The sequence below is a fragment of the Canis aureus genome, chromosome 24, assembly GCF_053574225.1.
Source record: "Canis aureus isolate CA01 chromosome 24, VMU_Caureus_v.1.0, whole genome shotgun sequence".
In the NCBI taxonomy this organism is placed as follows: Eukaryota; Metazoa; Chordata; class Mammalia; order Carnivora; family Canidae; genus Canis; species Canis aureus.
This window is the reverse complement of record NC_135634.1, coordinates 4,238,006-4,261,613: the sequence shown is the minus strand read 5'-3', so window position 1 is coordinate 4,261,613 and position 23,608 is coordinate 4,238,006. Positions and strand designations below refer to the sequence as shown.

General features: G+C 35.0%; 1 protein-coding gene across 1 annotated transcript in view; it reads left to right on the top strand.

Annotated features, from left to right (window-relative positions):
• The window catches only part of LOC144296591 (uncharacterized), a 429,705-nt gene that overhangs the window by 325,529 nt on the left and 80,568 nt on the right, over positions 1–23,608 (top strand). The window contains exon 8 of the mRNA XM_077869690.1: positions 12,329–12,470. The gene's annotated coding sequence lies outside the window, so the exon portion shown is untranslated. The remainder of the gene's footprint in view (positions 1–12,328; positions 12,471–23,608) is intronic.

Sequence of the window (23,608 nt, the reverse complement as noted above, 5' to 3'; positions counted from 1 at the left end):
GTAGTTTGCCAAGTCTTTCTCAATCCCTTTGTCTTCCTTTTTTAAAGACCCTTATGATTACTACATTGGGCCCATCCAGATAATCCAGGATAATTTTCCCATTTCGAGAGCCTTAACTTAATCACAGCTGCAGAGTCCTTGTTACCATGTAAGGTCATACAGTCATTGGTTCTAGGAATCAGAACATGGACATCTTTGGGGAGCAAGATAGTTGGTTACCCTGTACTCAGATATCTCTTAAAAATAAAATTGTAGGATAGAAAAACACCTTTAGGTAAAAAAAGAGTAACAGAAATGTTCTCTGAAATTTATGTATTGTCAGAATAGATGGAAGATTCAAAAAAATTATGACCTTGTCTCCTATCTCGCTTGGTATATGTATGCAAGGCAAGTATTTAGGATTTATCCAAACATATATGACTCATGTTTTTTCATATCTTTATTAACTGTATACTTCTATTGAGAAGATTTATTAGCCTTTACCCAAAACTATAATGTTGAAATTCATTTCTAATAGTATACTTTATTTGTACTCTGGAATAAAATCTCATTATACTTAAAGACATGAAGTCACTGACTAAAAAATAGTATTACTTTCCAAATATTTTTTTGGCAGAAAGATATAAATAATACAGTTGTTAAAAATAATCTTTATTGTCTGTCTGCCTTACAAGCTGTTGGAGTGAGCAGTGTGATGTGCTGCACTCCTGTCACAGTTTGTGAGCCTGGAATGGTGGTGATTGAAATAGACCACTCTATCACCTTTATACAAAGAAACCACATTTGCTGTCTTGTTATACAACAGGCACAAAAAAGAAAATGAGAACTGCTTATGCCCTTGTTCCACTTGGACTGACCCAGATGCTGGAGGGTCCAGGCCCAAGGGACCACCCTACTCAACTTTGCTGTTACCTCAATGGATTAGTTAAGTTGTACCTGTTGTGATTTTTCCACAGAAACTACTTAAAATGGTCGATTTTTCTGTCTCATATATTTTTCATTGTTACGAGCAAATAGGTAAAAAAAAAAAAAGGTTTAAAAATAATCTTTATTCATTAGGAGGTTTATGTTAGTTAACCTGAAATGTTAAATTAAGGATAGAGAGCAGAAGCAAGGGCAGAAGATGGTAGAGTAGAAGGGTCTTACCGTGTTCCATGGATACATCTAGATAACATCCATGTCAGTGTAAATAAGCTAGAAAACACCCAGAAGCTGTCAGAATAGACTTTCTGCAGCTAAATGTAGAGAAAAAGCCACAGTGAAGAAGGTAAGAAGAAGAGAGATATGGTTCCAAGCCAGATGGACCCAAGAGACTACTCACAGGAGAGAAGGATGCCTCAGGTGTGGAGAAAGGAGGAGCAGAGCCCCCATGAAGTCCCCCAAGCATGGGGGACCAGCACTGGGAAGATGAATCCCCATAATATTTTGGCTTTGAAAACTGGAGTGGCCTGAATTGTGGTTCTACAATCAGTGGAGTTAAATATTTGGAACCTTAAAAATTTGTAGGTTGTCTTCTGGGAGAGCCAGAGGATAGTAGGAGACTGACTCTCTGCCCTTAAAGAGACAGCACAACAAATAGGCCTGCTGAGATATAGCATAGAAGCATCAGTTTAAAAAATGCCTGGGGTATATAGGGAGGAGATATATTTATTGATCTCAGAGCATGTGCTGGAGGGGCAGGGATCTTTGGTTGACTTCTTCAAGAACAAAGGGCTAAATGGGAGAAGACATTTGCAAATGATATTTCCAGTGAGAGGTTAGATTCTAAAATATATAAAGAATTCCTATAACCCAACACCAAAAAACCCCAAATAATGCAGTTAAAAATGGGCAGAAGACATAAACAGACATTTCTCTAAGGGAGATATATAGAAGGCCAGCAGGCACATGAAAAGATGCTCCACATCATTCATCATCAGGGAAGTACAAATCAAAAACCACAATGAGATATCACCTTACGCCTGTCAGAATGGCTAAAATTAAAAACACAAGAAATAACAGGTGTTAGTGAGGAGAATGGGGAACCTTCTTATACTATTGGTGGTAATGCAAACTTGTGCAGCCACTGTGGGAAACAGTATGGAGATTCCTCAAAAAATTAAAAATAGAATTATCATGTGATCTAGTAATTGTATTACTGGTATTTATCCAAAGAATATGAAAACATTAATTAAAAATATACATCCCTGTATATTCAAGCATTATTTGTAAGAGTGAAATTATGGAAGTAACCTAAGTGTCCATTGATAGATGATGGATAAAGAAGAAGTGGTATATATATTCAATGGAAGATTGCTCAGTCATAAAAAAGAATGAAGCCTAGCCATTTGCAACAACATAGTTGAGCCTAGAGTGTATAATGTTAAATGAAATAAGTTAATCAGAGAGAGACAAATATCATGCGATTTCACTCATACGTGGAATTTTATTTTATTTTATTTTATTTTATTTTATTTTTTAAAGATTTTATTTATTTTTTCATGAGAGACACACAGAGAGAGAGAGAGAGAGGCAGAGACACAGGCAGAGGGAGAAGCAAGCTCCATGCAGGGAGCCCAATGTGGGACTCGATTCCGGGTCTCCAGGATCATGCCCTGGGCCAAAGGCGGTGCTAAACTGCTGAGCCTCCCAGGCTGCCCCTATTCGTGGAATTTTAAAACAAAACAAATGAATGAAGAAAAAAGAGACGGACCAAGACATAGACACTTAACAATTGAGAACAAACATTGTTGCCAGAGGGGAGGTGGGTGGGAGGATGGATGAAATAGGTGAAGGGGATTAAGAGTATACTTATCATGAGCACTGCATAATGTAGAATTGTTGAATCACTATATTGTACACCTGAAATTAATGAAATATTGTGTTAATTTCACTGGAATAAATATAAAGGATGAAATAAAAATTAAGTGCAGTGAGGAATTCAAACAAGACACAGAAGATATTATTGATAACTACATCCAGCATTTAAAACACTGAAATATATTTTGAAATCACTGTTGCATGTAACCTCCATTTATGCTTATAAATCTTTAAGTGTACTGGAGAAGAATCCATAGAGATGGGAAACTTTTCCTTCACCAATCAGTTTCTTTCCAACCCATATTACTTTCTTAGCAAAAAGTGAGAGCCTTCTCCCCAATCCCTGCTGAATATACTCTGCTCCCCATAATTCCATTTCTTCTTGTCCTTTGCTTACACCTTGTGGGACAAAGGGAGAAACATGACCTAAGTTAGGCCATTTTGTCTCCCAAGAATTTGAATTGATGTTGGACAGATTGCTTATTTTGCTGTGGGAATGGGGTTATAAGGATTTCCGAGTGAGCATGACCATGTTTGGGACATATGCTAATAAATTGACTGGTGGAGCCAGGGTGGAGAGAGAAAGAAGAAAACTCAGAGAAGAAGCAGACCAGACATTTGGCCTTAGAGAGAGAAAAGCCAAAAGTAAATAACCTTGTTCCCAGCAGCTTTTTCCCCCTTGGTTTTAGTCCCTCGGTTCATACTGTATTTTACTTTGAGTTTGAGTTTTATGAAGTACCCATTTAGTTTTCCATATATATATATATTTTTTTTTTAACCTAGATTTAAGTTATCTATCCAGCCCTCACCTCACTAATATGTAGGTGAAATCTGAAACACAGAGAAGTCAAGTATTTGGAAGGTGCAAAAGCAAGTTATCTAAACTTCTGGGAATAGATCCTATGACTTGAGGTCTGTGTTCTTTGAATTCTATGCCAGGGAAACCATGGGCAGGATAAGAGGGAGGGGAAAGTAATCTCTATGATGCTCATCTGGACACTTATATAAAGGCTATATGTTTCCTTGAGAATTCTGTGAATGACATTTAATTTTCTATATACATTTTCTTACATGTTAGTGTTTGGTAGTCAGGTTATCCAGGTTATTGATTCTTGAGCCTAATTCTCTTGTGGAGATTAAATTTGTAATCAGAAGTGGAGATGGAATTCCTCTCAATAAGTGTTTAAGATGCATGCATTCCTAGAATTAGCAAATTGGGTAAATGAACATTATGAGACTCAACGTCTCTAACATAACAGGAAAGTTAAAATAATATAAATATCATATGTACATATATTCTGATCGCATATAAGGGATTTAGTCAGTAAAAGTAATTATTTTTATATATGAAATATTTGCAGTTTCTTTAATGTACATTCTTGAGATTTTCCATGTTAACATAAATATTAAAGCAAGGCAAAATTTAGTTCACCTATTTTCCTACCAACTGTTGAAGAAAATAAACTCTACCTAGTTTAATTCACAAAATATGGTTACCATCTGAATTCTTACTATGGAAATGTAAGAGTAGTTTTGAAAATAAAGTGCAGTCAAGATACTGTTAGATCTAACAAATAGTCATGTAGAAAAAAATAAAAGTATTTCTTAGGACCAATTGGAAACATAGTTTTAAAAGTGAAATTTATAATTATTCATTAAGAGAATTTTGAGCATTTCCTTTTTCTGGAATTAGAATTTTTAAAAATCATTTATTTGTGTTTGTTTGCAATTGCTGATTGAATTAGGCTGGCTCCTCATGATGGGTAATATCCTTTTTCAAGTGCATTACACACTTTTCTTTATTTCAGTCCTGAAACTAAAGATAAACACACACATATACATACATAAATATATAAACATATATTTTCAGTGAAAATTTGACTAAAGTTTGATTTGATATCAAAATGTTTTTAAGTATTGGGAGAGTTTTTATGCTTTTCATTTTGCTTTCAAACTATTAAAAAAAAGTAACAGCTAATGAACATTTTACTATAATTTACTCAAATAAGAAGAAGACAAAAATTTCACATAACTGTCTCAGATAACCCTACTGACATGAAAAAAAGGCAATTTAAGTTCATGGACAAAAATTTTAAACAGTTAGAAGCAGTTATGGACTTAGCCATGGTTTGCCAAAAATGTAATAAACAGAAGTTAAAAAAGAAACCCACAAATGAATGTAAAAGAAGATGAAAAAAAATCTGACTGAAGTCATTTCTGAAAAAGAATTCAAGTAATACTGAAATTGCTAGATATCAGAATATAAATCTTGATTGGATCATTTCCATCATTATACTAATATACTTTTTAAGAACTAATATATTTTTTTATTTCCCATTAAAACTATAGAGCAGCCACAATAAAACTTTTTTCTTTCCTCACAGACTCCTCTAGGAACTTCCCTTCTATCTGTCCCTTTTCATGTTTCTCTCCTCCTATTGTCTCTACTTCCTCCTTGTCCATTTACTCTTTGTCCACTCCTGTCTGACCTTGGTGCTCATTATGCCATCAAAAATGCTCTTGTCAAAGTTTACAGTGACTTGCCCAACAATCACTCCTTAGTCTTTGTATCTTACTTGACTTCTCAACTTCATTCAACACAATTGATATGCACCCCCCACCTCTGCCTTCTCCTTCTCCTCCTTCTCCTTCTCCTCCTTCTCCTTCTCCTTCTTCTTCTTCTTTTGAAAATCACCTATCTTCTCTTCAGGGGCACTAAATTTCCTGGTCTTTATTTTCTAATCATTAGTCTCCTCTTTGTAATCCTCTTTCACCTGCATCTTCTCTTCTACCAAATGCTAAATGCTGGAGTTCCTAAGGAATTGGCTCTGGGGTGTCTTCCTAATCTCCTCCTGGGTGATCCTATTCATTTACATAGCTTTGAACATCATGTATATAAAGACATCTCCAAAATTTTATAATTGCCACCATCACTTTTTATCTCAGGTTGAAAATCACATAATCAGTTGCTTGTCTGACAGCTACCTGTTAGAATCTCGACCTTAACTTGTCGAAACAGAATTTCGACTTACTTTCCCTTCATCATACCTTGTCTAAATCTATACTTCTCTGAGTAAATGCACTATTAAGTCAGAAGTGGGATTTTTCTTTGAAACTTCCCTTTCCCACCTCATACATTTTTATTGCTAAACGCTACCTGCAAGCCAGAAACAAATGTTAAACCTGTCAACTTCTCTATTTCACTGCTAGATCTTGCTCAAGACACAACCATCTCTAATTACACTCTTTGGAATGGCCACTTGTATTCAGTCAGGATGGGCTAGGTTATGCTACAATAAAGGCCTGAGGATCCTATCACAATGTATATGTATATCAAATCATCACATTGTACACTTTAAATATCTTACAATTTTTTTGTCACTTATACCACAGTATAGCTGGAAAAAAATAATGGTCCCAAAATCTCAGTGGTTTGTAACAATAAAGATGTACTGAGAGGCACCTGGGTGGCTCAGTGAGTTAAGCATCTGCCTTCGGCTCAGGTCATGATCCCAGGATCATGGGATTGAGCCCCACATCCTGAGCAGGGAGCCCTGCTTCTTCCTTTCCCTCTGCCTACTTATGCTCCTTCTCTCTGTGTCAAATAAATAAAAAAAAATATTTTTAAAAAGATGTACTGAGGACATGCTTTTTGTCCATCATAAATAGGCTGAGATTCTGCTGCACATCTCTGAACTCTATGTCCCAGACAAATGGATCAGGCATCATCACATCTAACATTGCCAGTTGTGTAGAGAGAATGAGTGAGAACCCTGGATGATCTCACACTGGCAATTAAATGCTTCAACCTGGAACATAAAATGGTTATTCCTTTGATGACTCAGTGACTAAAATGTTACACGGTCTCTTCAAACCACAAAAGGGCCAGGAAGTGTAATCATTTCATGTATGTGGCAGATAGCACTAGTGACTGTCACTTTCTAATGAGACTCCCTACTTCTAACCTTGCTCTCTTATCAATTCTATGAATAGTAGCCAAAAGGACACCTTTCCTTTTTATTGTATTTAGGATTAGATCCAAAATTTCTGTGGCCTACAAGGCCCTATGTATATACTAACTCTGTCTATCCTAATATCCTAAACCTCTAAGCCACTCCCTGCCTCCCTTGTGATGTTTTCATCATACTGAAATTATACTGTCTTTCCTAGGACATGGAAAACAGGCTGTCCTCATCAGGTTCCTTCATTGTGGCTGCATTATTATACTTTGATTCTCAGCATAAATGTCTCATTATCAAAAAAAGATCATCCCTTATCTTACTATTAGAAGAATGTTTTCTGTATTATCTTTTTTTTTTTTTTTTTAAAGATCATTGCATCCCACTACATCCCACTTATTTCCTCTGACATACTGCTCTACCTTCTGGAATTGTTTTACTTGCTAATTCATTAACCATTTCCAACTAGAATGTAATAATAAAGATATCTTCTCATTATTTTTATCACCTGTCATCCATAACTAACTTGTATAATATTTTTAATTGAATGAATGAATGGATGATTAAAAATCTAAACCTTTGAAAGCAATGATATTGCCTTAATAGATAAAGAAGTGTTGGAATAGAAATAGAATATATTTGAGAGCATGACCAGATCCCAAAATATATTCCAGACAGAATAAAAGATTTAAAAACTGTATCCATCTGGTCCAATATGTCATTTATAGCCATCATTTCCGTGTTGATTTTTCTATTCAAATAATCTATTTATTATTGCAAGTGGGGTGTTAAAGGCCCTACTGTTATTATATTACTATCAATCACTTCCTTTATGTTTGTTAGTAGTTGCTTTATGTATTTGGGTGCTCCGATGTTGGGTGTAAATATTTACAATTGTTTTATCTTCTTCTTGTATTGTTCCTGTTATGATTATGTAGTGACTTTCTGTGTCTTCTGTTACAGCCTCGGTGTTTTTGTTGTTGTTGTTGTTGTTGTTGTTTTAAGATTTTACTTATTTATTTGAGAGGGAGCAAGTATGCAAGAATGTACAAGCAGGGGTAGAGGCAGAGGGACAAAGAGAAACAGATGCCACGTCTGATAGCCTTGCTGGGTAGAGTATTCTTGGTTGCAGGTGCTGTTTGTTTGTTTGTTTGTTTGTTTTTTCTTTCAGCACTTTGAATATATCATGCCACTCACTTCTGGCCATCCCCAACATGAGGCTCAATCCCAGGACTTTGAGACCATGACCTGAGCCAAAGGCAGATGTTTAACTGACTGAACCACCCAGGCACCCCTACAATCTTTGTTTTAAAGTCTGTTTTGTCCAATATAGGTTTTGCTACCCTAGCTTTCTTTTCATTTCCATTTGCATGATAAATGCTTTCCATCCCTTCATTTTCAGTCTGCATGTGTATTTAGGTATGAAATTAGTTTCTTATAGACAGCATATAGATGGATGATGGATCTTGCTTTTTTGTTCATTTAATCACTTTGTCTTTTGATTGGCATGTTTAGTCTGTTACATTCAAAGTAATTATTGGTAAGTATGTATTAATTGCCATTTTGTTGCTTGTTTTAAGGTTGTTCTACATTCCTTTCTTCTCTTGCTCTCTTCTTATAATTTGCTGTCCTTTCTTTAGTGTTGTACTTGGATAACTTTCTCTTTATTTTTTGCGTATCTGAGTACCAGTTTTTGATTTGTGGTTATATTAGCTTTATATTTAATATCATGCACATAGCAGTCTATTTTAAGTTGATGGTCACTATGGTTGAATCCATTCTAAAAGCACTAAAGCTCTTTCTTTCACATTTTATGTATATGATGTCATGCTTTACATCCTTTTATTTTGTGTATTCCTCAATTGATTTTAATGGCTAAACTTAATTTTACTCTTTTTATGCTCTTTTTTACTCTTTTTATACTTCCTACTTTACTACTCCTGCTTATTGTCTCTCCTTCCATTCAGTGAATTCCCTTTAACATTTGTTATAAGGCTTGTTTAGTGGTGATGAATTCCTTTAACTTTTGTTTGTCTTGGAAACTCTTTATCTCTCCTCAAATTCTGAGTGATAGCCTTGCTGGGTAGAGTATTCTTGGTTGCAGGTGCTGTTTGTTTGTTTGTTTGTTTGTTTGTTTTTTCTTTCAGCACTTTGAATATATCATGCCACTCACTTCTGGCCTGTAAAGTTTCTGCTGAAAAATCAGCTGTAAGCTTTATGGGGTTTCCATGGCATGTAATTGTTCTTTTCATCTACTATCTTTAAAATTCTGTCACTTTTTTTTTTCTATTTTCATTACCATGTACCTCCTTGGGTTGATTTTGTTGAGGACTCTCTGTGCTCCCTGGATCTGGATTTCTGTTTCCTTCTCCAGATTTAGGAAGTTTTCAGCTATTATTTCTTCAAATACCCTTTTTGTCCCCCTTTTCTCTTTTCTTCTGGAATTCCTATAAAGTGAATATTGTTATGATTGATGATGTCATTGAGTTCCCTTACTCTATTTTCACTTTTCATTATTCTTTTTTTTCTTTCTCCTGTCCCACTTAACTGACTTGTAGCACTGCTTTGGACAGACTCTTGCCAAGGCCAGGTCCACAGGAAATTGTAGGGGACAGAGTACACAATGTTAGCAAGATTTGTGCCCATTTGCTCTTGGAGTAGACCTGAGCAACTTTGGAGAATCCTGCTGAAAGTAGATTGGAGGGAGTGGGTCTATTGGGTGCCTGGCAGCAGGGTGCATTATTAGAAGCTAGGTGGATAATGTTTATGCTGATTCCTCCAGATATGCAGGGACCATTTTATAATAGGTAGTATGAATATTGGATTTTAAAAATATCTGAGAGGGACACCTGGGTGGCTCAGTGATTAAGCATCTGCCTTTGCCTTGGGGTGTGATCCTAGAGTCCCAGGATCGAGTCCCACACTGGGCTCCCTCCATGGAGCCTGCTTCTCCCTCTGCCTAGGTCTATGCCTTTCTCTCTCTCTGTGTGTCTCTCATGAATAAATAAAATCTTTTAAAAATATCCGACAAAAATAAAGATATTTTAAATAAAGAAAAAATGTTAGTGGAATGCTTTATATTTGAAATCAAATTTAACAGAGTTTCATTCTAGTAGTTGGCATGTTGCACAGCTCTCATTATCCAAAAATGAGGTGCTTAGAAATTTGTCAAGTATATTTATATTTTTAATCTGGCCCTGAGATTAGATGGAAATTTTTATGTGGATGTTTTCATAAAGGACAAAATGAGTGATGCATATGATAATATTTTTACAATAATTAGAGACAGTTTATGAAATAAACTGAAGTATATGAAAACTGAAGGTATAATATGAGGTCGAGCACAGCATGTCCTATTATTTGTGGCTTTATGGATATCTGGCTTAATGTAGGAATCAGGTTTGGAGATTTTAAGAGTACATCGCTGCTATGCCAATCAGATATTTGGGTCAAGTATTTACCATAGATGGAATGAGTGATTTGAGATGGAAGTTTCTAGTAAGAAGCTAGAACAGGTGAACTAGAGATTCATGTTGGTTGAAATAATATTCTGATGTGGAAATTTCACTGTTTTCTTCGTTATAGAGAGCTATCTCATATCTTCATAAGGGCAGTCCAGAAGAATGCCTACAACCAGTTGCAATTTAGAGCCTTATAAATGATTCAAAAAGAGGCAAAATGTTTACATCTAAATAATATCAGAATGCCTATATCTACCATGGCAGAAACTTAATATGGCTCTTGTAACATTTATTTCATGCTCTGTGTAGAACTGCATAATTGGAGAGGAGTCTTCTAAATAATTAATATATTAACATTTGGGCAATAGATGGATTCCAATGTAACTGCCATAGTGAATCTGCTAAAAAGTATCACAAACAACAACATAATTATGCCACAATTTATTACTATATCGTTTTCCAGACAAAAATTAACACAAACAAAAAAAATTAACATAAACATCTAACATTAGTTGAGCATTTACTATGTGCCATGCCTAAGTGAAAAGCTTTATAGAGACTATATGATGAGATCCTTATAACAACTGGAAATTGTTTCATTCCCCTATTTTATAGATAAGGTTAATACAAACTTGCCTGATGTCACACAAATAGCAAATACAGACTGGACACTTTGATTCTGGAGCCTAAATTCTTAGTCACTTAACTATCTTACTTCCTGTGTCATCTACCTCTTGGATGGTTTGGAAACATGAAATTTCAGATATAAGTAGCATTTTTATCTTTCTATTTGCTATCTCTGAAGAACGTATGAAAAACAGGTTTAGGGCAGCCTGGGTGGCTTAGCGGTTTAGCACTGCCTTCAGCCCAGGGAGTGATCCTGGAGACCCGGGATCAAGTCCCATGTCAGGCTCCCTGCATGGAGCCTGCTTCTCCCTCTGCCTGTGTCTCTGCCTCTCTCTTTCTCTCTCTCCCCCACCCCCATGTCTCTCAAGAATAAATAAATAAAATCTAAAGAAAACTGGCTCTTTAAAAAAAAAAAAGAAAAAAAACTGGTTTATGTACTACTAAGTAGATTTGGTACGGATTAAAAAGTGTTGTATGTATGTGGGAGAATGGGGATGTGTTGTGAAATATTTGAGGCAGAACATAGAAGAAGAAGCAGGGACAACAATTTATGCCTGTATTACTCCATCTTAAAATAGGGATTAACCTAAAAAGTAATCTTAAAATATATGAATATCTCTTGAGTGTTCCTAAGGGTGAAGATCTGTTGTTGTTGTTGTTGTTGTTGTTGTACTACCAATTGGCTATGAAGATAATTATGTGTATTACTTCACTGGGAAGCAAAGAAAATAATAATTATGATGGTGGACCCTAAAATCAGATTTCCTAGTGTCAAATCTTGGTTCTGCCAATATCTTAGCCTCTTTAAACCTTGGTTTCATCTTTTTTTTCCTAGATCATGAGGAATACCTGAAATAATGCACATGAGACATTTATCATAGCATCAGTCATACTTGTCTTCTATCAAAATGAGAAATTTTGATTTAATATTGGGAAGTTATTTCTGGTGACTTTTTAAAAGTCAGCTTGTTAGGAAGGATGGTTGTACTCCATAATCTAAAATGACTGATGTGTGATTTTGCCTGGATTTGGGTGCACATATCAGATGAGTTTCAGAGGTCATCTTTAACCCTTTGGCCTACTTCTCTACTTCTCTTTTTTTTTTTTTTCTACTTCTCTTTTTTAAGTTACCTATTATTCCATTTTTGTTGGTTTCTCTCCAAAATATGATCATGTAATTCATTCCATTTCTAATGACTAAAAGGAGTATTTATTAATGCACACTCATAAATTTCTTAGGGACCAGTTTCAGTTTGAACTACACAAAAAACCATAAAACAGTCACACACAAAAAAGAAATGTTCCTTTTTGAAACCAAATAATATATTTGAATAATTTTAAATAAATCTAAATAAAATTTAAATTCTAAATAATAGTGGGGAAATTGCAGGAAAATGCTAGGTGAAAAATGACAGGTCATTGCATTGAGTTATTCTCTTGTATCTTTATTCACTCATTAACTCATGTATTCATTTGTTCTAGACACAATGATCACAAATTTACCAAATGACCACTGCATGCTATGTTGGTTGCCAGGGAAGATGCAAATCTGCACAGCCCATGATTCTTGACCTGAGGGAGCTTGGAAAAATTTTGAATGTGAAAGCAGCATGACAATACAAAGGTAAATAAAATTTCGAGAAAATAATGTAGAAGACGTTTTGAGATAGCATATCATAGTTTTCATTTTTATTTCAAAATAATATGAATAAACATAAGAATAACCACAACTCATTTAGTTCAGCCATGCTTCGGTCAGCTTCTCTCTTTTGCTTCCTAAACACGTTAAACTCTATGATACAAATTTAATTTTATAGAATAATTTGTAAAAGGCGTAATCCTGCTTCTCTCAAACTAAACTTTTTACACGTAAGTTGTTTGGATGAATTAATTAAGGGTGAAGACCAAAATGCTAGTTAAAATAAAAAATGGAGATACATATGAACTGTCATTTGGATTTTATTAAAGTTTTCCCTCTTGTGAGTGGTCATGCTGGGTAAGGTTTTTCATAAAGCTGGGTATCTCCATGAAATATAAGAAAATGAAAAGTCATAAATATATAGGAACATAAAATTGTTAATTTTTAAAATTTTAAAATGTATACTACTATATGCTAATGTCTGGTGTCAGGTACTACTAAAAAAAGTGATATATTCCTCATCCTCGAGGAGGTCATATTAATGTATACATATATACAAAGAAACAAGTTTATGTGTTAAGTAGGATGTGGGCAAGGGAATGATGAACTTTTGGGGAATCTGATCTAATATTTCACAGAAAATGAGATATTATGCTGTACCTTGAAGGAGCGTTTCAGGATTTTATTGTTTTTGTCCATGTGTGAGCCTCATCAATCCCTCCTCTAATGAGGGATTAGAGGTTTACAGTGCATACTTTGATCTATAGTGTTTACTTTGGTCTACAGTGCTTACTTTGTTCATAAAGGGCTTAATACATTAACTTTAGAAATCATTAAATAATAAACATGCATGGTAAAAGTTCAAGGGTTACCAATTAAAAAAAACGAAAGAGAAAGAACAAATTGTATATCTTCTACATGGAAAACTAATAGAAGAATAACAGAGAAAAAAGTTAATTAACCCTAGAAAGACAGGACAGGAAAAAAAGTAGTAACAATATAAAGCAAACAAGAAGGTGGTAGAACTTACTTACTCACAATACATATATAAATGGGTTAAATTCCACAATTAAAAGACAAAAATCAGATAAGATGAAGTGCAAATTTTTGTCATATGATATTCTTAAGAAATATATCTAAAACAAAAATAAACTAAAAAGTTAGGATATAAAAATGATAAAAGATTTTCTGGAATAATTATTTTAATGTAAAAAGAAGAGTCAACTTTAAGCTTACAGAGTCCAATAAGGTATACAGAGAGGCATGGCCTAATGACAAACATTTAAATTTATCAGAAGCACAACAGCTCTGGCATATGATATATGTTCTCAAGAGAACTTCTTCAAAATGTATTAATTAAAAATTTCCAGAAGTCTCTGGTAAAAGTAAAAAGAGGAGAATTAATTATATATTTATAAGAGAATGAGGAAATAAACATATATCTTTGCTTATGGTTTTCTAAGAAAACAAAAACCTCCTTTTAGTCAAGGATTTAATACACAATTAAATTTTCATTTATCTATAAATTCAACAGGAAGACATCCTCAGATATAGATGGCATAAAATAACTTACCATATACATACTAAAAGATGAGTAAATTCAACATATCAAGAATTGGGATGTAAAATGTTTGTAAAATTAAAGGACTTATTAGAAGTGAACATTGAAACCAGTATAATATAGAGGATTTAACTTGTAGTTAAAGAATATTTACAACTCTCAATACAAATGGCAAATCTTTGATTGGCTGAGTAACATTTACCACAAATAATTTTAGTTGAAAGTTCCAGATAATACTAGTAAGCATTGTAGAGTAAGAATAGTCCTGAATATTAGGGAGAATTCAATCAAAGAAGCAAAACTAGCAAGAGACAATCTATCATCTATCTATCTATCTATCATCTATCTATCTTAAAGGTTTAAACTTATGAAAGTTTTGGAGCTGCTTAAACAGTCTTTGCAACACTTGTCTCCTTGTCTGATGCTGAAGCTTGATGCTTATAGGGCTAGCATTTAGGAAACAAAGATTGAAGTAAAGTGAGAGAGAGACAAAACAGGCTGGAACAGAAGTGCCAAGGAAATTCAGTGGGGAAAAGGATAGAATTGGCAAGTGGTTCTGACAATTGATTTGAAAAAAAAAAAAAAAAAAAGAACTGAGATTCATACCTCACACCATAAATAAAAAATAACTCATAGTATGTTATAGAGCAATATGTAGTAGCTAAAACTTCTGGGTAGATCATATAGGAGAAAATCTTTATGGCCCTAGATTAGGTACAAAGTTCTTAGAAATGACACCAAAAGCAAACCAAAAAAGAAAAAACAATAAATGTGTATCATAAAAATTAAAGACTTTTATGCTTCCAGAAACACTCCAGCTATAAACTGAGGAAAATATTTGCAAATCATGGATGTGATAAAGGACTTGCATCTAAAATATATAAATAACTCTTACAACTTGATCATAGTAAGACAAACAACCTAATTTTAAAAATGAGCAAAAGACTCAAACAGATCTTTCATTACAGAAGACATACAAATGGCTAATAAAAATAGGCAGAGGTGCTCAATAATAATGTTATTAGAAAATGCCGATCAAAATCATGAGATACCAATGTATACTCACTAGAATAGCTATAATAAGAAAGATAGTTGATAACAAATATTAGATTTGGAGATGTGGAGGAACAAGAACCCTCATATATTGTTGGTTGGAACGTGAAGTGGTATAGTGTTTGGAAAACAATTTGGCGGTTTCATAAATAGCTATATAAACTTATCGTAGAATCCAACATCTATTTCTATGAATCTAATGGCAACATATGTTCATGCAAAAACTTGAACAGAAATGTTCATATCATATTCAAAATAGACAAAAATCAGAAATATTTCAAATTTCCATCAACTCATGAACATATAAACAAAATGTAGTATATTCATATAATAAAAAAGAATAAAATATTGATACATTCTATAACATGCATGAACTTCAGAGCTAGTAAGCTAGATGAAAGATGTAAGATCCAAACAACTATATATTGTATGAAGCCATTTATATGAAATATTCAGAAAGGGCCCCTTTAGAAATATTCTAAAACTGGATTATGCTGATGGATGCACATTTCTGTAAATTTACTAAAAGTCAATGAATTGTACACCTAAAATTGGTGAATTTTATGAAATGTAACTTGTAATTCAATAAAGCTATTTTTAAAAAAAGAACAACTTGGAATGTACAAGTATAAGCTGGATCCACAAGGATGAACTTAAATGCATTAGTTTTTGTGCCTGTGAACTTGATGATGTGGGTGTCCTGCAGAAACCAGGGCCTTCATCACAGATCTAAACACACACACCTTGCCACCACAATAGGAAGGGACAGAAGGGAACCTAAATTTATATAAGGAGATGACTTAAATGCAATACATTTATTCTTTGTTTTGAGCAACACTACAATGAAGTATATTTAGAAGAATCTTTAACCACTACTTCCAGAAGGTTTCCAAGAAACTTAACAAATAAAATATAGTTCATATAGCAAAGAAGAGTGCAAAGGAAAACAGAAGATATGTTAAACATGGAAAAATGCTTGCGATATAATTTTAAATATAAAATATGGGATATATTAACATTTAATAAGATGTACTGGAATATGATTTTGTTAAAATTTCTGTGATGGGATTATGAGTTTTATTTCTTTATATTGCATTTCATACATTTTTTGAACTTTTAAAAAAGTGAGATATAATTGGGACACCTGGATGGCTCACTAGGTTAAGTGTTTCAGCTCACATCATGATCTTAGGGTTGTGGGATGGAGCCCTGTGTGGGCTCCTGCGATAGGTGGGGAGCCTGCTCTCTCTCCCTTTGAGTCCTCATCCCAGTTTATGTGCTCTCTCTCTCTCATTCTAAAAAAAAAAAAATATTATAAGTGAGATATAACTGGCACCTAACATTAGTTTCAGGTGTACAGCATAATGATTTGATATTTGTTTATACTGTGAAATATTTGTATATATTGTTAATTACCGTAAGTGTAATTAACATCCATCACCAAACATAGTTACAATTATTTTCTTTAAACATTTTTATAATAAGCAAATATTATTAAGAAGATATTTATGATTTTATAAAATGCTTAAACTCCAACCAAATAATCAGGTTAAGAGTATTTATTAAATAAAAAATGTTTATTTTGCTTAAATGTTAATAATATTTTCCTTATAAAACAATAAGTGACAAATACAACAAATATAAAGATGTACAACTGAATGCTTGTATTTTTAGTTAGTTGTGACATAACCACTATAAGTTATTTTAGCCCTTTTAAAGGGATAAAAATAGGGATCCCTGGGTGACGCAGTGGTTTAGAGCCTGCCTTTGGCCCAGGGCGCGATCCTGGAGACCCGGGATCGAATCCCAAGTCGGGCTCTGGGTGCATGGAGCCTGCTTCTCCCTCTGCCTATGTCTCTGCCTCTCTCTCTCTCTCTCTCTGTGTGTGACTATCATAAATAAATAAAAATTTAAAAAAAGAAATAACTATATTGTTAAAAAATAAATAAATAAAGGGGTAAAATACATTTGATAATAGATCATAGTGGCATTGTTTGTGGGCACATGATCAATGGAAAATGCACATCAAACAAAACTTCCCAAGTAGTCCTGCCTTTTCTTATTTACAAAAATGCATTTTGTAACAGTTTATTTCCATTTCAATGGAACATACAAATCACATCTTTAAAAAAGAAAAAATATGTTAAATGGTTGGAAAAGCAATTATGTTAAATGAAGAGAATTGAATTTTTAACAGATTTTAGAGCATCTTTTAGGTTGGCCTTTTATAACTGGTTTTTGAGGATATATTCAGGAAGATGTATGTGAAGCCTTGTTTTGGTGCTATAGGACTCTAAGGTGAGGGACTGGGTTAATCTAGAAATCAAGCAGGAAGGTCCTGTTGCTCATGGGGCAGGTTGTTCTTTTCTTATCCATCTCTGCCCCTTAAGGTACAGAAGGGAGCAACATGTCTTCATCATTCTTGGAATCTATTTACTGAATGCTCAGATGTTACAATTTCTCAGGCTTCCAGAAAGATGCTATGTCACAGTGCTGAGGAGCATGGTATTGAACTTTCTGCTATCTAAGGCATTATCAGCATGTGTCAGCATCTTTGATTTTCTGTTTTCCTTCTGAAAAGTTGGCATAAACATGAGAACAAACCACAGTTTCACTTTGTACAGCAACAATGACCTCACCCTCAACTTGTCTGCATAATCATGTGACTATAACTCATAATACACATATTTTAAAAACCAAAATGAGTCTCATGTGTCTGGCCCTGCTTCCTTGGAGCAAGTCATTGAAGATGTGCATTTAGGGACGCATGGGAGAAAATGCTTTTCCAAGTCCCTGCAATTTGAGTCAAAGTATCCTAAATTAGATGAACAAAATAGACATTAGGTATAGCATTGAGTGGTAAATCTATATGAGCATCTGATAATCTTCTTTTCAGAAATATCCCTTTGGGCCTCCACAATGTCACCTAATAGTTTTGCCCTTCCTGTGGCATCTCATATAGAACCATCATATTTTAGGCTCATACCAGTGCCTCACACATACTCCACCCTAGTAATGAGTACTTACTTAACTCAAAGATGTGGCTCTGACAACTGTCAAAATTTCACATTTTATTTTAGATATATCTAATTCAGCATATTTGTATATAGCTTTCCTGTGACTTGACTTTGTAAAGTTTGGAGAGTGGATTTGAGTATCACCTCTATGGGGAGATTAGACTATTTATACCCTTCCCAACACTAGGATTCCATATTTCTATGGCTTAGTACTTAACTCTTCAATCCTCCCCAAAACATTTCAATTATTTCCTTCTTTTCTCTTTAGCTTTGCCTTAGTTGTTGGTGTTTTAAGCAGGATGGCGGAAAGGGAAAAGTAGCAATCTGCTCTTGCCTTTGAGATATATCTCAGAACTTATTTACATCATCTTCCCTAACACCCCATTGATCAGACCTTTCCACGGGGTCACAGCTAGTTGCAAAGAAGGTTGAAAAGGTTTGCCTGCACCCTCATCCCTGCTCCCTGCTCTCATGTTTAACGGAGGATTTCTATTATTATTGGAAGAAAGGGGAAATGCTTACTAAAATATACATAGCACACTCAGATACTATACATACACTTACACACACATACACAGAGGTTTTCGAGAACATGTCACCATTTTACCCTCTTTAGCAGATAGAGAGATGTATTTTCCAGATGTCAATCAAAATTTAATTCAATAGAAATGAATTACATGTCTGTTTTGAATTGCAGCTTACCTAGTGTGGCACATCAACTTTTGCCAGAGGTAGCTATAGTGTTTTCACTTGCTGCTGTGTGGTTTGAGCAGTTAACCCCTGTAATTCTCCATTTCCTACCTGAAAATGGACTTATAATATATATCTTGTGAGGTATTGTCATATTTAAATGACAACTTAAAGTGTTGTACAGATAGCAAATACTCAATGAAGTTAGTTTAAGTTTAAAAAATTTTCAAGTACTGTGAAAATAAAACATAAATGAGTCGTAGTCCCTTCACTAAATGACTTTATGGGCATTAGATCAGCTTAGCCTAGAGAAGAAAGAGTGAAAGTAAGAAGCAGTGAAGAAATGTATAATTCTTAATTCTTACCTAATTGTATGAGCTTGAGCATGTTACTTCTCTTGAGTCTGAGATTTTTCATTTGAAAAATAGCATCAATTATAACATATGTTAGAGCTTCTTGAAAATTGTGCCGAAATACTATCTCATTTAACCTGTTTAAGAATTCTATAACATGGATATTATTATCTTGGTGATTCCCCCAGGGAACCCATTCTGATTCCTCCAGGGTGAAAAAAAAAGAAACTTAAAGTCCCAAGATCAGAGCATGGTTTGTTGGGGGAGCTAAGCATTCAGACCTAGGTATACTTGTTTCTAAAGCTAATATTATAAATACATTTTATGATACTGGTAATACTGGTGTATTTCATTGCATTGTGAGAATGTGCTGAGAACAATGGATGGCTCAAGTTAGCCAGATGATAGAGAATAGAGTGGAATAGTGAAAGTCAAGACTGACACTCTGGAGACACTATCTGAAAAGCTTTAAATTTAATAATGAAGATTCAATATGTAATTGAGAAAGAAGTAAATAAATTATAAAGTTATGTCACAATCAGAATTCTGGGTTTTCAGAGTTCTCCCTGAGCTAGACCTTTGCCATATTCTCCTTGTTTCTTCTTGCTTGCTTTAAATCCATCTTGAATTTTGGCACCTTTAGTTTTCCTGGACTTTGACCTCTTTATTGTAAAATGTAGGTATTCTTATTCAGATATGGCGAGGTCAACAGATCAAGGGAAGAGTTCTATTGGAAATATAGTTTGTTACTCACAGTTCCTAAGATGAAGGGACATATACCACACAGGGCCACATGGAGGATCCACCCAGTGTTGGTCAGAAGGCAGAAGTAGCAAAGGGAAAATGTGGGCAAGAGCCTATTATATGGTTTCCACAGGAAGTAATGGACAAGACAGGGCAAGCAGGTTTAGGATTGTCTTGTTTGAATAATTTCAGTGGGCTCTGGGATGTAGGGGCTGTTCTTAGTGTTACCAGACAAAGGCTTGTTGCCCAATGTGCATCAATTCAAATACTGACACCAGTGTCTTTTGTGGCAGAGAAGGTTTTATTGCAGGGCACCAAGCAAGGAGACCGATTTCTCAAATCCACCTCTCTGAAGGGTTGGGTTGGCATATTTAAGGGTAAAGGGTAGGCTGAATGAAGTACGATGATTGGATATATGGACAAAGGAAGGGTATCCTCCTTTCTGAGCATGTGCATTCAGGAATCATGCCTCTTAATGGGATACTTGTTCAGAAAATGGTGGCATAAGCATGATGGTGGGTGTAAGATCTCCAGGTGGATCTTCACAGAGGCTACTTTTGTTCTTTCCTTATCCTTTCTACATAGCTGCAAAAATTCTTCCCAGTTTGCTTTGATTTTAGCTAGTCCTAATGGTGGTCAGTTCACTTCTGTAAGATAGGCTCATAAATCAATCAAGCTAGCCAGTTTCATTAGGCTAGAGTGGTAAAACATTTGTTATCTGAACACGTGTTAGTTTCATTAGTTGTCTGTTTTCTGGCTCTGGGGTGATTAGGGCAGGGGAACACTGGCCTAGAGTGTGAGAGCCAATAAAGGAGGTGGTTGAGGAGTGGGCTCTAGATTGGTCGGTGTACTTAGAGAAGGTACACTTGCAGGCCAGTTTTTTACTCTCTTTGGGAATTTGCTGGCCCTGGGAGGGGCAGTCCCTCCAGGGCCAGCAAGACACTATAAAGGAGAAAAAATTAACTCTTCTTCTACCTTTCTAGGTTCTTGTGAGACCCTTCTGTAATAAAGAACAGATTAACAGAAGTAAACCAAAAGTATAATAACATGTACATCTCCTGTATACCTAGGAGGTACCCAGGAAAACTGAGTAATACCCAAATAGCCCAAGTCACCATTTTAAATGCCATCTCTAACCAAAAACAAAAGATGTTGGGATGAGGGAAGCCAGTTATGGGAAGTTATCAGGCAAAACACAGTAAATAAGGATATAGTTGCTATGCAAATTTAAGTCATCATCTCATTCAGGAGTTTCTAGAGATTTAGACGGTCTCCTTTTCCTGACACAGAGAGGAAGACATGCTTAGAAATGGAGATTTCCCTGGCAAATGTAAATGTCTTTTACAAAAGGATAATTTCTACTGGTTTTCAGGGCTTTTCTTACATCTATTTCTTAAAAATAATCAGCCTTAAATAGTCTTTATACTAAAAAGACGTATTTTGGGATGGCATGTTCTGTTCCCCTTTAACACCAACATCTCAAACTATCAAATATAGAAACTAGGAAATGTTGTTACACTCTGACACTCTACTTTTCCTAACTCATAATTGATCCTTCTATCCTTGACTCAGCAAAGTCAGACTTACTAACAGACTTTTTGCGATTTCTGGCTTAATCAAAAGCATTTCTTATGGGCAGAGGAGGTGGGGCAAAATAGATCCAATGAGCAAGTCTCAAATCAATATAATGGCTAACTACTTGGCTTTACAATGAGAAAGACTGTGAGACATACAACTCAGGATATTTAAAACAGTGTGTCACAATCTGTATGTGACCTTCTTCAGTAGTTAATATACAGAATAAGTGTATGTTCTGTACAATTGTTTTATACACTAAAGTAATGCTGTATTAGAAATTAGGAGAATTCAGTCTGTTCTCTGTATTGACACTATATGTGTGACTCTAAGTAAGTCCCTTTGCTTCAGTGGCTTTCAGTTTCCTTTTTTGTAAAGAAAGGATTTAAGTGATCTCTAAAGTCCTTCTAGCTTTAGCATTCTGTTACACTGACAGTGAAAATGAAAATTGTAGAATACATACAGTGCATTACCTATAGCGATTTCATTTCATTTTTAACTTGGTATGCCAACTAGACAGACTTTTTTAGCTTTTGGTTCAAGTATTCTATTACATCCCTCATCCTTCCCTTCAAAAGAAATGCAATGTTAGGGAATTTATTACACATAACAAACATGTGTTTATGATTCAGCATGAGAGAACCCTCTGTCCTCCCCACCCCCAATATTGGGTAAAAAACAGCAGCTTAATCAGTGATTATGAATTCTGAGCTCAGCTTTCCATTTACAAACAGTGAGGCTGAAAGCTATAAACATTCTGACTTCTGCCTGGGGAGAGTCGAATGTTCCAGGAAATGTACATTGCACTGGAAAATCCAGGATTAGTTTTCAATTCCATAACATGCTGTTTCCACAATTACTCCTCAAGTTAGCAGAATGTCCTCAGGATTTTGGATATTACTGTGTCCTGGCAGGACTCAGGAAGCTTTGCTTCCTCAGAGCTGGACACACTGAAATAAAGCTCTAAGAGAGTTAGGAACTTGTTTAACATTACCTTCCCACACTTTTTAAATACCTCTTTGGTGAAATAAGGTGGACAAAACAGTCTATTGACTTGTAAAAGCCTAAAAGATATGTCTTTTAAAAATCACTTAATATATACATTTGCATCATGGATGAGGCAGGGCTGCTTATTCATACTGGCTGAGGAGCAGTCTTTGAATTCATATTATAATTTTAATGGCTAAAACAGTGGAAGGAAAGTAGTTGAGTCTATGAATGATGGTGATGAGAAGTAGTACAAGGAGGGCATACAAAGAAGGCCTAGTTGAATTCTCAAGGGACATCTATTTGATAATGTTTTCTTAACTTGAATTACAGGAAAGCTCGGTAATATTATTTATTTACTTATAAATTGTTAATAGAGTGTCTGGAAGGTTAACTGTTCAGAAATGCAAATTAATAGACTTTTAATGGTGGGTGTTTCTTTATGAATACTCTAGTCTCATATTTTTCAATACCACTAGGGCAAAGGCAATGTTCTAGAAACTAAATATGCCTATCTTCTTGGAACATCAGTTTTTACTTGAGGATTATTTTTATATTGTTAAAAAGAAAACCACAGGCTCAAGGTGAAGTCACTTGCCCCAGGTCAGCAAACCAAGATTTAGTTATAGTTTTAACCTTTCCAGGAAATTTTAAGCCAACCAATCTGTCCTTTTTGGTCAGCACCAATGAGATCATCTGTCACAGGGGTCTTCTCCATACCCTCCCTTACCCCCAAAGGAAGATGAAGTAATCCACCCCCTGCCCTAAGGGAATGTGACCTGGCCTGGAATAGCCTTTTCTTTTATTTTGCTAATAACTTCTTGCTCCACACTCCTTCTTATAAAAACCTTACATTTTGCACAACTCCTCACTCCTCTACTTGCTAGACTGGATAGTGCCTGATTCATGAGTTGCTTAAGAAAGTCAATTAGATCTTAAAATTTACTTGGTTGAATTTTGACTTTTTAACAATATTAAAATAAACATTATGAAAATGAAACAATGCCTATATTTAAAATAAAACATAGGGGGGATCCCTGGGTGTCTCAGTGGTTTAGCACCAGCCTTTGGCCCAGGACGTAATCTTGGAGTCCCGGGTTTGGATCCTGCATCGGGGTCCCTGCATGTGTCTCTGCCTGTGTC